General features: G+C 43.9%; 1 long non-coding RNA gene across 6 annotated transcripts in view; it reads left to right on the top strand.

Annotated features, from left to right (window-relative positions):
• The window catches only part of LOC126980580 (uncharacterized), a 62,337-nt gene that overhangs the window by 12,213 nt on the left and 37,624 nt on the right, over positions 1–12,500 (top strand). For 3 of the 6 annotated variants that reach the window (XR_007733379.1, XR_007733384.1, XR_007733381.1), the window contains exon 2: positions 2,992–3,042. The exons of 2 other annotated variants lie outside the window; for them this stretch is intronic. This is a non-coding gene — a long non-coding RNA (uncharacterized LOC126980580). Of the gene's footprint in view, positions 1–2,991; positions 3,043–10,173; positions 10,782–12,500 lie in introns of those variants that run through there. One more of the 6 variants, XR_007733380.1, reaches the window with a different exon arrangement.

The raw sequence follows: 12,500 nt of genomic DNA, 5'->3' as shown, positions 1-12,500 counted from the left end.
ACACCTGATTGGAGGAAGAAGAGGAGGAGGAGGAGGAGGAGGAGGAGGAGGAGGAGGAGGAGGAAGAAGAAGAGGAGGAGGAGGAGGAGGAGGAAGAGGAGGAGACGGATCGTTGACTTAATGAAATCAAACTTAACAATGATTGATGAAGAGAAGAAGAAGAAGAAGAAGAAGAAGAAGAAGAAGAAGAAGAAGAAGAAGAAGAAGAATGATTTACAAGTTTCCGATATTTAAAGTAACTCCTCCTCCTCCTCCTCCTCCTCCTCCTTCTCCTCCTCCACCTCCTCCTCCTCCTCCTCCTCCTCCTCCTTCTTTACCGAATTTTTCTCTTAATTATTTAATATGCAAGTTTAATTTATTGAGGAGAGCGAGATGGTTGGAGTTATGTAGGTTGCCCGCTGCCCAAAATGGCGGATCTCTCTCTCTCTCTCAAACAAAGGGACATAAACTGCTCGTCTTGTCTCACTTTTCAGAGCAATTTATTATTTTTTTCTTTTTTTTTTCTTTTTCTTTTTTTTTCGTGGAAATGTTACAGAATTTGCCTTAGACATGACCTCCTCACATTCCTTCCCTTCACTTCCCTTCCCTTCCCTTCCGTTCCCTTCCCATTCCTTTCCTTTCCTTCCCCTTCCTTCCCTTTCCTTTCCTTTCTCTTCTCTTTCCTTCCATTCCCTACCCTACCATTCCCTTCCCCTCTCTTTCCTTCCCTTCCCTTCCCATTTCTTTCCTTTCCCTTCCCTTTCCTTCCATTCCCTACCCTACCATTCCCTTCCCCTCTCTTCCCTTTCCTTCCCGCCCCTTCCTTTCCTTCCCATCACTTTACTTTCCTTCCCTTCCCTTTTCTTCCATTCCTTTCCATTCCCTTCCCTTCCCTTTCCTGCCCATTCCTCCCCTCCCTTTCCCTTCCCTCCCCTCCCCTCCCCTCCTCTTTCCTTTCCTTCCCTTTCCTTTCCTTCCCATCCTTCCTTCCTTCCATCCCTTCCTTCCTTCCCTTCCCTCCCTCCTTTCCTTCCCTTCCCTTCCCTTCCATCCCCATCCCTTCCCATTCCTTCCCATCCCATCCCTTCCCTTCCCTTCCCTTCCCTACCTTATTTACCCACTTCTTACCTTAATCACACAAATACCTGACGTTAATAACTCTTACTTAAGAAAGAAGGAGAAAGATGAGAGAAAGAAAGGAAAAGAAGGAAGGAAAAGTAGAGGGAGAGGAAGAGAGAGAGAGAGAAATAGGAAGACAAAGGAAGAAAATAAAGGAAGAGAGTAACGAAAAGGAGGAAGAAGAAGAAGAAGAAGGGAAGAGAGAAACAGAGGAGATAGAGAGAAGGAAGAGGAAAAAGAGGAAAGAAGGAAACAGTAAAGAAAAACACTCAAAAAATTAACAAAGAATTAAAAAGAAGAAGAATCCGAGCTAGTCACCAAAGAAAGGAATATCATAACAAAATTGGCTCTGTGGGCGTGTGGGTGTGGCCAAGGGCAGGAGGGAGGCGGCGTGGGCGGGGCGCAGCGGCCGGCATTACGTGGGTGTGGGCTGACCATTGGCTGCCCTAACCTTAGCCCCGCCCACACCAAGCCCAGGTAACACACAGGTAGCGGGCGGGAGGGAGGGGTGACTTACCTTGACTGACTGGGTGACTGGTTGACTGGTTGACTGGCTGACTTACGCTAATTCCTACTTACTCTTAATACTTTCTCTACTCACAAACATTTCTTGACTTACACAAATACATACCCACTGACTGACTGACTTACCTTGACTGACTGGTTGACTGGTTGACTTACGCTAATTCCTACTTACTCTTAATACTTTCTCTACTCACAAACATTTCTTGACTTACACACAAACGCATACCCACTGACTGACTGACTGGGTGACTGGTTGACTGGTTGACTGGTTGACTTACGCTAATTCCTACTTACTCTACTACTTTTTTTACTCTCAAACGTTTCAAGACTTACACAAATGCACATACCCACTGACTGACAGACTTACCTTGACTGACTGGTTGACTGGTTGACTTACGCTAATTCCTACTTACTCACTTACTTACTCTTTCTTATTTCTCTATTATCAAGTATTTCACGGTTTTCACACACACACACACACACACACACACACACACACACACACACACACACACACACACACACACACACACACACACACACACACACACACACACACACACACACACACACACACATATGCCCACGTCTAGTAAGGCTTTGGTAGAGGCTGTTGTGTGTGTGTAGCTTTGTGAGCCAGCCAAGTGGTAGTTTGACAAGGCTTTGGCAGAGGTTGTTGTGTTAGTATTCCCATGGGTAGTGTTACGAGCCTAGTGATAGTTTGACAAGGCTTTGGTAGAGGTTGTTGTGTTAGTATTGCCATGGGTAGTGTTACGAGCCTAGTGGTAGTTTGACAAGGCTTTGGTAGAGGAGGTTAATGTGTTAGTATTGCCATGGGTAGTGTTATGAGCCTAGTGATAGTTTGACAAGGCTTTGGTAGAGGTGGTTGTGTCAGTATTGCCGTGGATCGTTTTATAAGCCTAGTGGTAGTTCGGTAAGGCTTTGGTCGAGGTGGTTGTGTTAGTATTGCCATGGGTAGCTATATGAACGTAGTGGTAGTTTGACAAGGAAGGCCTCTGCTGTACAATCTGACTTGCGTTCTACTCTTCATTATATTTGTCCAACTTCCTAATGCAAGAATTAACCCTTATCTTAAACTCTCATATCGTGAAGGAGAGAGAGAGAGAAGAGGAAAATGAAGGGATGGGAGGGAAAGGAGAAAAGAAGGGAGAGGGAAAAAAAGGAGAGAGAGAGAGAGAGAGAGAGAGATCATATTACATTCATACCATAATTAATTCTCTCGTGTTTCTTATACAGTCTCCCTTCAATTAACATATATTATTTTACGTTTTCTAATTTTCAATAAATAAAATAGATAAATAAATAAAATAAATATTAATGATGTTTTTTTTTCTCTTTTTTCTACAGGTAAGAGAAGAAGAATTTACCTGAATCAGTGACGTCATTAGGATATTACAGGTAAGTCTGTGCTCTCTCTCTCTCTTTCTCTCTCTCTCTCTCTCTCTCTCTCTCTCTCTCTCTCTCTCTCTCTCTCTCTCTCTCTCTCTTCTCTCTCTCTCTCTCTCTCTCTCTCTCTCTCTCTCTCTCTCTCTCTCTCTCTCTCTCTCTCTCTCTCTCTCTCTCTCTCTCTCTCTCTCTCTCTCTCTCTCTCTCTCTCTCTCTCTCTCTCTCTCTCTCTTTCTCTCTGTATATATATCTTACATCTCAAACTTTTCACACCTCTTCCTTTATCTCAATCACCCTCCCCTCCTCCCCCTCCTCCCCCTCCCCCTCCTCCTCCTTATCATTTGTCCCCTTCGTTAACACCTGAGCAGCGGAAGCGGGCGGGCAACACCTGGCTTCTGGGGCGGCAGGTGTGGGTGTCATGAGGCGTTAGACACTGTATAGGAACTGGGGTGTGACTCCGGCCCTGCAACACACACACACACACACACACACACACACACACACACACACACACAGGTATTAATTGCAATGTTTTCTGATGCATGACACCTGAGCATAATTGGATACGCACACACACACACACACACACACACACACACACACACACACACACACACACACACACACACACACACACACACACACACACACACACACACACACATAATGGCGGTCATGAATAACAATTAAAATAGTTTCCGTTTTTTTTCGTTTTTTATTTCTTTTTATATTTGTTGTTTTTTTCCTTTTTTTAATATAATCTTTTCGTGTTGTGAACGACGGCAATTACTTTCTTTCTTTCTTTGTTAAATAACACACACACACACACACACACACACACACACACACACACACACACACACACACACACACACACACACACACACACACATTTTAATTTTCTTTCTAATGGTGTGGGTGTGTGTGTGTGCGTGTTATCATTAGAGCTCATTTGATCCCATTGTCCATTCAAGACGGAAGTTCAGCTTAGTGAGAGAGAGAGAGAGAGAGAGAGAGAGAGAGAGAGAAATATATATAGATAGTTTGTCCTTCCTCCTCCTCCTCCTTCTCCTCCTCCCCCGACAGGTGATAACAAAACGGTCAGGTAAATCTAATTAATTGTGTGTGTGTGTGTGTGTGTGTGTGTGTGTGTGTGTGTGTGTGTGTGTGTGTGTGTGTGTGTGTGTGTGTGTGTGTGTGTGTGTGTTATTTCTTCTGTTTTCCTTCTTTTTTTCTTTTTTTCTCTGAGTCACCAAAAAAAAAATATTACAATTCCGGTTCTTATCATAATCTTCTCCTTCCTTCCTCTCCTTTATCACATTTTTTTCCTTCCTTCCCTTTCTTCTCCTTCCTTCATTATCCTGTTATCCTTAGTTCCTCTTCTCTTTACCATTCATCTTTCTTTTTCCTTCTTTGTCGTGAGAGTTAATGTTATCAATTCGCTTCTTCCTCTTCCTCTTCTTCCTCCTCTCTCTCTCTCTCTTCTTTCTCTCTCTCTCTCTCTCTCTCTCTCTCTCTCTCTCTCTCTCTCTCTCTCTCTCTCTCTCTCTCTCTCTCTCTCTCTCTCTCTCTCTCTCTCTCTCTCTCTCTCTCTCTCTCTCTCTCTCTCTTATTCTTCTTCCTCCTCCTCCTCTCCTTCTTCCTCCTCTTCTTCTTCCTTTTCTGTTGCAATTTATTTCCTCCCATTCTTCTCCTTAATCTTTCTCCTCTTCTTCTTCTTCTTCTTCCTCCTCTTTCTTAATCGCTCCATCTATCTCTTTATCAACCAATTCCATCTACTCTTCCGCTACTTCTAATCTCCACCTATCTCTCTATCTATCTATCTATCTCTTTATCAACCAATTTCCTCTCTCGTGTAATCATTCCCGCGTATTTATATCCCTAATTATGACGTTCTTCGCTCTGTTTACATTCCGCCTTTTTCACGGGATCACTAAATCGTCACCTGAGGCTTCTTACGTCCGCGCAGATTCATAATTCTACTTCTTTATTCGTAAATTTCGTCATTAAGGCTTTTAGATATGTTAGTTTAATCTTCTGAGGTGATAGGATGGAGGAGGAAGACGAGGAGGAGGAGGAGGAGGAAGGGGGGTAGGAGGAGGAGGAGGAGGAGGAGGAACAAACGACTTAATCCAGAAAGCGAACAGGAAGAGAAATAGGAGGAGGAGGAAGAGGAGGAAGAGGAGGAGGAGGGGAAGGAGGAGAGATAGAGGGGAAAGGAAGGGAAAGAGAAGGAATGAGGAGGAGGAAGAAGAAGAAAAGGAAGTAGAAAAAGAAGGAGAAAGGAAAGGAAAGAAAGAACCAGAGAAAATTAAGACATAGAAGGAAAGAAGAAGAAGAAGAAGAAGAAGAAGAAGGAAAAAAGGAAAGAAAATAAGAGAATGCAGAAGTAAACGAAAAAAAAAAAGATTGAAAGAAAACTAACAAAGGAGATAAGAAAGAAAAGAAGAAGAAGAAGAAGAAGAAGAAAACGAAATCACACAAAATAACAGACGAAGGAAAGGAGGAAGAAGAAGAGGAGGAAAAAGAAGAAGAAGAAGAGGAAGAAGAAGAGAAGGAGGAGGAGGAGGAAACAGGAAGTGGCTTGAATCTATAATGTCCTCGGCTGTCACAGGAAAAAATAAATATAATCTTACAAGTGTTACCTGGAGAGTGTTACCTGGGGGAGGGACGGACAGGTAAGGGGCGTGACGCTACCTGACTTGGTGACGTAACGATGCACCTGAGACACACACACACACACACACACACACACACACACACACACACACACACACACACACACACACTCATCTTGTATTCGTATTTATATTTCTACCTGCTTGCTTTTTCTTCTTCTTCTTCTTCTTCTTCTTCTTCTTCTTCTTCTTCTTCTTCTTCTTTCATTTCTTACTTATAATGTCTTCTTCTTCTTCTACTACTACTACTACTACTACTACTACTACTACTACTACTACTACTACTACTACTACTACTACTACTACTACCACCACTACTACTACTACCACTACTACACTAACCTCTCCTCCTGGCCCTTAATAAATAGGAGCATAACATCGGCCATCCTCGCATACCTTGGCACAGGTTAATTGCTATCAGTGCTTCCATCGCCCTCACCTGGACCGAGTTCGCGGGGATGTATAAGTCAGCTGTTTTATGCGTGAGGGAGGCATGCACACACACACACGCACACACAGGTTACACACACACGCATACACACACACTCAGACGTAAGGTTACACACACACACACACACACACACACACACACACACACACACATACATATATACACACATAAACACACACATACACATTAGTTTCCTTCTCCTTCCTTCCTTCCTTCCTTCTCTCCCTTTCTCTTCTTCTTCTCCTTCTTCTTCCTCTCTTCTTCTTCTTCTTCATTTTCTCTTTTTCGATCACTTTTCGCTTTTTTTTCTTTCTCTTCTTCTTCCTCTTCTTCCTCTCCCTCCCTCCCTTCCCTTCCTTCCTAACTCTCTCTCTCTTTCCCATGTTACCTCCCTTCCTCTCCCTTCCTCCCTTCCCTCCCTTCCTTCCTAACTCCCTCTCTCTTTCCCATGTAACCTCCCTTCCTCTCCCTTCCTCCCTTCCCTCCCTTCCTTCCTAACTCCCTCTCTCTTTCCCATGTAACCTCCCTTCCTCTCCCTTCCTCCCTTCCCTCCTTCCTTCAACTCCTCTCTTCCCATGTAACCTCCTTCCTCCCTTCCCTCCCTTCCTTCCTAACTCCCTCTCTCTTTCCCATGTTACCTCCCTTCTCTCCCTCCCTCTCTCTCTCTCCCTCCCTCCCTTATCACACTTCCTCCCTGTCCTGATCTATGGCTGTCATTTGTATTCATAACCAAATCCCCATAATTACCTTCTTCTATGGCTGTAAATTCATTAAACGGGTCAGGTATTTGTATTAACACTTCATACTCTTCCTCTTCCTCTTCCTCTTCCTCCTCTTCCTCTTCCTCTTCTTCCTTTTCCTCTTCTTTGATTTCTTGTTCCTCTTGGTGTTTTTTCTCTTTTTCGGTTATTTTTTTTTGTGCCATTGTTTTCCTCTGCTTCCTCCTCCTCCTTTTCCTCTTCCTCTTCTTCTTCCTCCTCCTCTTCTTCTCATTTGTTTCCTCTTTCTATCCTCTTTTCTTTCTCTCTTCCTCTTCTTCTTCTTCTTCTTCTTCCTTTCTTTCCTTTCTTCCTTCCTTCCTTCCTTCCTTTCCTTCTCTTCATCTCCTTCCCACACACACACACACACACACACACACACACACACACACACACACACACACACACACACATTCACCCTCCACACCCCACCACCCTCCTCCTCCTCCTCCTCTTCCTTCTCAAGTCATTACCGCGTCAGAATTTTATCGCCGCTCCAGAATTTATCGCCAGGACGTCAGAGGAGCGGGAGATGTATAAATAAAAGACATACACTTGTGATTGTTGCCTTGATAAGAGGGCGAGCTAGCCAGGGAGGGAGGGAGGGAAGGGAAGGGGAGGGAGGAAGGGAGGCAGGGAAGACGGGAGGAAGGGAAGGGAAGGGAAGGGAAGAGAAGGGAGGGAATGGAAGGGAGAGAGGGAGGAAGGGAATGGGAAGGGAGATAGAGGAAGGGAAGGGAAGGGAAAGAGAGGAAGGAAAGGGAAGTGAAGGGAAGGGAAGGGAAGGGAGTGAAGTTAACATAGAGTCTTAGAAGTAATGTAGAAGAGAAAAATTTAGGACTGAGAGGAAGGGAAGGGAAGGGAAGGGAAGGGAAGGGAAGATAAGGGAGGGAAGTTGACATACAGCCTTAGAAGAGAGATATTAAGGAGATTGAGGGAGGGAAGGGAAGGGAAGGGAAGGGAGCTAAGTTGACATACAGACTTAGAAAAGAGTGAAGAGATTGAGGGAGGAAAGCGAAGGGAAGGAAGGAAAGGGAAGGGAAGAGAAGGGAGGAAAGTTGACATACAGCCTTAGAAGAGAGATACTGAAGAGACTGAGGAAAGAAAGGGAAGGGAAGGAAGAGAAGGAGAGAGAGAGAGGTAGGTAGGTAAGGTAAGGTAAGCTAAGGTAAGGTAAGGTGTACTGTAAGGTAATGACAAATGGCTTCAAAAACACGCCAAAAATTATAGCAAGGAATCCAAACCTCTATAAAGTCTACAAAGGGGATCTGAACCTAATTAGACACCTGACGGACCCTAATTAACACCTTGCTACCTAAATTACCTTGATAATGACGATGATGACGATGATAAATTACGATAGACAGCTTCTCAATAGACGATTTAATAATGATAAACAGCTTTTCAATAGACGATGTAATTATATATGAGAGAGAGAGAGAGAGAGAGAGAGAGAGAGAGCATTGTTGCCGGGATAACTAGAAGAAAAATAGGAAGAAGAAGAGGAGGAAGAGGAGGAAGAGGAGAAAAGATAAAAGATAGAGAGATAGGAAGAGGAGGTAGGAGGAGGAAGAGGAGGAGGAAGAAGAGGAGGAGGAGGAGGATATTAAAGTAGGAAGAGATAGGAGGAAGAAGCAGAGAGTTAAGGTAAGGCAAGGTAAGGTAAGGTAGGTAAGGTAAGGTAAGGCAAGGTAAAGTGAGGTAAGGTTAAGACCAAGCTGTTAGAAGGATATTAAGGGAGGAAGAGACAGAGTGAAGCTTAGGTAATGTAAGGTTAGGTAAGGTTAGGTAAGGTAAGGTAAGGTTAGGTAAGGTTAAGTAAGGTAAGGTAAGGTTAGGTAAGATAATGACCCACATGTAAGAAGTACAAATAGGCAGCAACGGGATAAAGAAAATAGGGACAGTAGAGGGATATTAGGGTAGGAAGAGGTAGATAGAAGTTAAGGTAAGGCAAGCTAAGGTAAGGTAAGGTAAGGTTAGGTAAGATAATGACCCAGATGTAAGAAGTAGAATTAGCCAGCAACGGGATAAAGAAAATAGGGACAGTAGAGGGATATTAGGGTAGGAAGAGGTAGATAGAAGTTAAGGTAAGGCAAGCTAAGGTAAGGTAAGGTAAGGTTAGGTAAAATAATGACCCAGATGTAAGAAGTAGAATTAGCCAGCAACGGGATAAAGAACATAGGGACAGTAGAGGGATATTAGGGTAGGAAGAGGTAGATAGAAGTTAAGGTAAGGCAAAGTAAGGTAAGGTGAGGTAAGGTTAGGTAAGATAATGACCCAGATGTAAGAAGTAGAATTAGCCAGCAACGGGATAAAGAACATAGGGACAGTAGAGGGATATTAGGGTAGGGAGAGGTAGATAGAAGTTAAGGTAAGGCAAGCTAAGGTAAGGTAAGGTAAGGTTAGGTAAGATAATGACCCAGATGTAAGAAGTAGAATTAGCCAGCAACAGGATAAAGAACATAGGGACAGTAGAGGGATATTAGGGCAGGGAGAGGTAGATAGAAGTTAAGGTAAGGCAAGGTAAGGTAAGGCAAGGTAAGGTTAGGTAAGATAAGGTAAGTAAGATAATGACCCACATGTAAGAGGCAGAAATAGGAACAGTAGAGGGATATTAGGGCAGGAAGAGGTAAATAGGAGTTAAGGTAAGTCCAAGTTAAGGTAAGGCAAGGTAAGGCAAGGTAAGGTAAGATAAGGTAAGTAAGATAATGACCCACATGTAAGAGGCAGAAATAGGAACAGTAGAGGGATATTAGGGCAGGAAGAGGTAGATAGGAGTTAAGGTAAGTCCAAGGTAAGGCAAGGTAAGGCAAGGCAAGGGCGGCGGCGGCTCGGGTACCCTGCCGGACAGGATGGAAGACTCCCCACAGAGCGCAGCGATGGCCGACTGCGCTGTGCCCATAAATAACATCTCACCCGCCGAACACACCGCCACTTCATACCCTCAAAACACACCCTTCCACTAACCCCAGCACCCTCACCCCCTACCAGCACATACCCCAACCCTTCCCGCACCTTACCCAACAATCCGCACCCTGCTACCTTGCCCAGAAGAGCGGGGAAGTGGGAAAATGTGGGGGCATGTGGGGTAGCGGGGTCGGCGGCGTGAAGGCTAGCAAGTACCCCCATCTTCATCTCTCCGGGACGTCTCCGGCATCACCGTCAGCCTCATCATCATCATTATCATCTGGTGGTGGTGGTGGTGGTGGTGGTGGTGAACAACTGGTGGTGTGGTAGTGGTGGTGGTCTCATATCACCTCTCTCTTCCCTCCAGACAACAGCTTCCTCCTCCTCCTCCTCCTCCTCTTCTTCTTCTTCTAACTCCTCTTCTTCCTTTTTCTTCTTTTTCTTCTTCCGTTATGTGTGTGTGTGTTTGTTCTTTTTCCTTCTCCTCCTCCTCCTCTTCCTCCTCCTCCTCTTCTTCTTCTTCCTCCTCCTCTTCTTCCTTTTTCTTCTTCTTCTTCTTCCGTTATGTGTGTGTGTGTGTGTTTGTTCTTTTTCCTTCTCCTCCTCCTCCTTTTCCTCCTCCTCCTCTTCTTCTTCTTCCTCTTCCTCTTCTTCCTTTTTCTTCTTCTTCTTCTTCCGTTATGTGTGTGTGTGTGTTTGTTCTTCATCCTCCTCCTCCTCCTCTTCCTCCTCCTCCTCCTCCTCTTCTTCCTTTTTCTTCTTCTTCTTTTGTTGTGTGGTTTTTTTATTTTGCTTTCTTCACTCTTCTTCCTCCTCCTCCTCTTCCTCCTCCTCCTCCTCCTCTTCCTCCTCCTCCTTCTTCTCAGTGTGGAATTCGCCGTCATCACCACCAGCAGAAGCACCACCACCTCCACCACCACCACCACCACCACCGTCACCACCACCGCCGTCTATATGGTATGTTTTGGTGTTGTAATATCTCCTCCTTCACCACCATCATCACCACCACCACCACCACCATCACCAAGTCAGTAGTAGTAGTAGTAGTAGTAGTAGTAGTAGTAGTAGTAGTAGTAGTAGTAGTAGTGGTAGTAGTAGTAGTAGTAGTAGTAGTAGTACACACACACACACACACACACACACACACATCAGACCCACCGCCCCACACACTTGCTATGCTCACCAACGCACGCACGCACAGCATCCACCATCTACCTGACTTCTCTCATCAGCATCCTCTCTCTCTCTCTCTCCCTCTCTCCCTCCCTACCTCCCTCCCTCTCTCCCTGGACACTCCTACATCTTCATCCCTCCCTCACACGATGTCCTAAACCCGTCCTGAATGTCCTATGGAAACACATTGATAGATAGATAGATATAGATAGATAGATAGATATAGCTAAATAGATAGATACATACATACATACATACATACATACATACAGTGATAATTTACAGAGATAAGATTGATAGGAGGAGGAGGAGGAGGAGGAGGAGGAGGAGGAGAAGAGAGAGAAAGGAGGAAGAGAGAGAGAGAGAGAGAGAGAGAGAGAGAGAGAGAGAGAGAGAGAGAGAGAGAGAGAGAGAGAGAGAGAGAGAGAGAGAGAGAGAGAGAGAGAGAGAATGTTATTATTATTATTATTATTATTATTATTATTATTATTATTATTATTATTATTATTGGTGGTGGTGGTGTCATGTGGTATAGATATTTCGTGCTATGCTTTGTGTGTATGTGTGTGTGTGTGTGTGTGTGTGTGTGTGTGTGTGTGTGTGTGTGTGTGTGTGTGTGTGTGCATATTCATAGCGTGTCAGTCTTGCGATCAGCCATCACAGACATGAACAGATTTCGATGTATTTTCCAAGTGACGGCGCCGAATGAGGATGAAGAGAAAGAGAACATTAGATCCCTTTATAAACAGCTGTCCTTACTGTGTCATATCGCTTATGACGTCTATTTGTTTTTTGGTTCCTCTGCTTTCATTTATAGTTTTTCGGAGGGGTTAAAGGGAATCGAAATCTATGTCCTCGGTCTACAATCTATATCATATTATCGTCTATTGTCTTTCGTTTATAATTTTGCGGAGGGGAATTAAAAGGAATCTAAATCTATGTCCTAAGTCTGCATTCTGTATCATATCGTCTATTTTGTTTTTGCTTTTGATAATTTGTTTTCGTTTATGGTTTTGCGGAAAGGAATTAAAAGGAATCGAAATCTATGTCCTATAAAAAAAATAGGTCTGCAATCTATATTATATCGTCTATTGTGTTTTTGTTTTTGATAATTTTCTTTCGTCTATTGTTTTGCGGAAGGGAGTTGACAGGAATCTCATAACAGTCTAAAATGGGCCTTATGGAAATTATATTAGGTAAATTTAGGTAAGGTTAGGCCATGTTAGGTTAGGTTAGGTTAGGTAAGGTTTGGGCATGTTAGGTAAGCCTAGGTGAGGTTAGGGCATGTTAAATTAGGTTAGAATAGATAAGGTTAGGTAAGATTAAGGTTAGACATGTTAGGTTAGAAATAGGTAAGGTTAGGTAAGGTTATGATCAATTTAGTTTCAGTTATGATAAATTAGATTAGATTAAAGTTAGGTAGCTCCTCCCCACACATTCAAACACCTCCCCAATCCTTCCCCACATCCCCCTACACCTCCCCACACCCCCACACACCTCCCC

The sequence above is a fragment of the Eriocheir sinensis genome, chromosome 44, assembly GCF_024679095.1.
Source record: "Eriocheir sinensis breed Jianghai 21 chromosome 44, ASM2467909v1, whole genome shotgun sequence".
Taxonomy (NCBI): domain Eukaryota; kingdom Metazoa; phylum Arthropoda; class Malacostraca; order Decapoda; family Varunidae; genus Eriocheir; species Eriocheir sinensis.
This window is presented reverse-complemented; position numbering and strand designations above follow the sequence as displayed.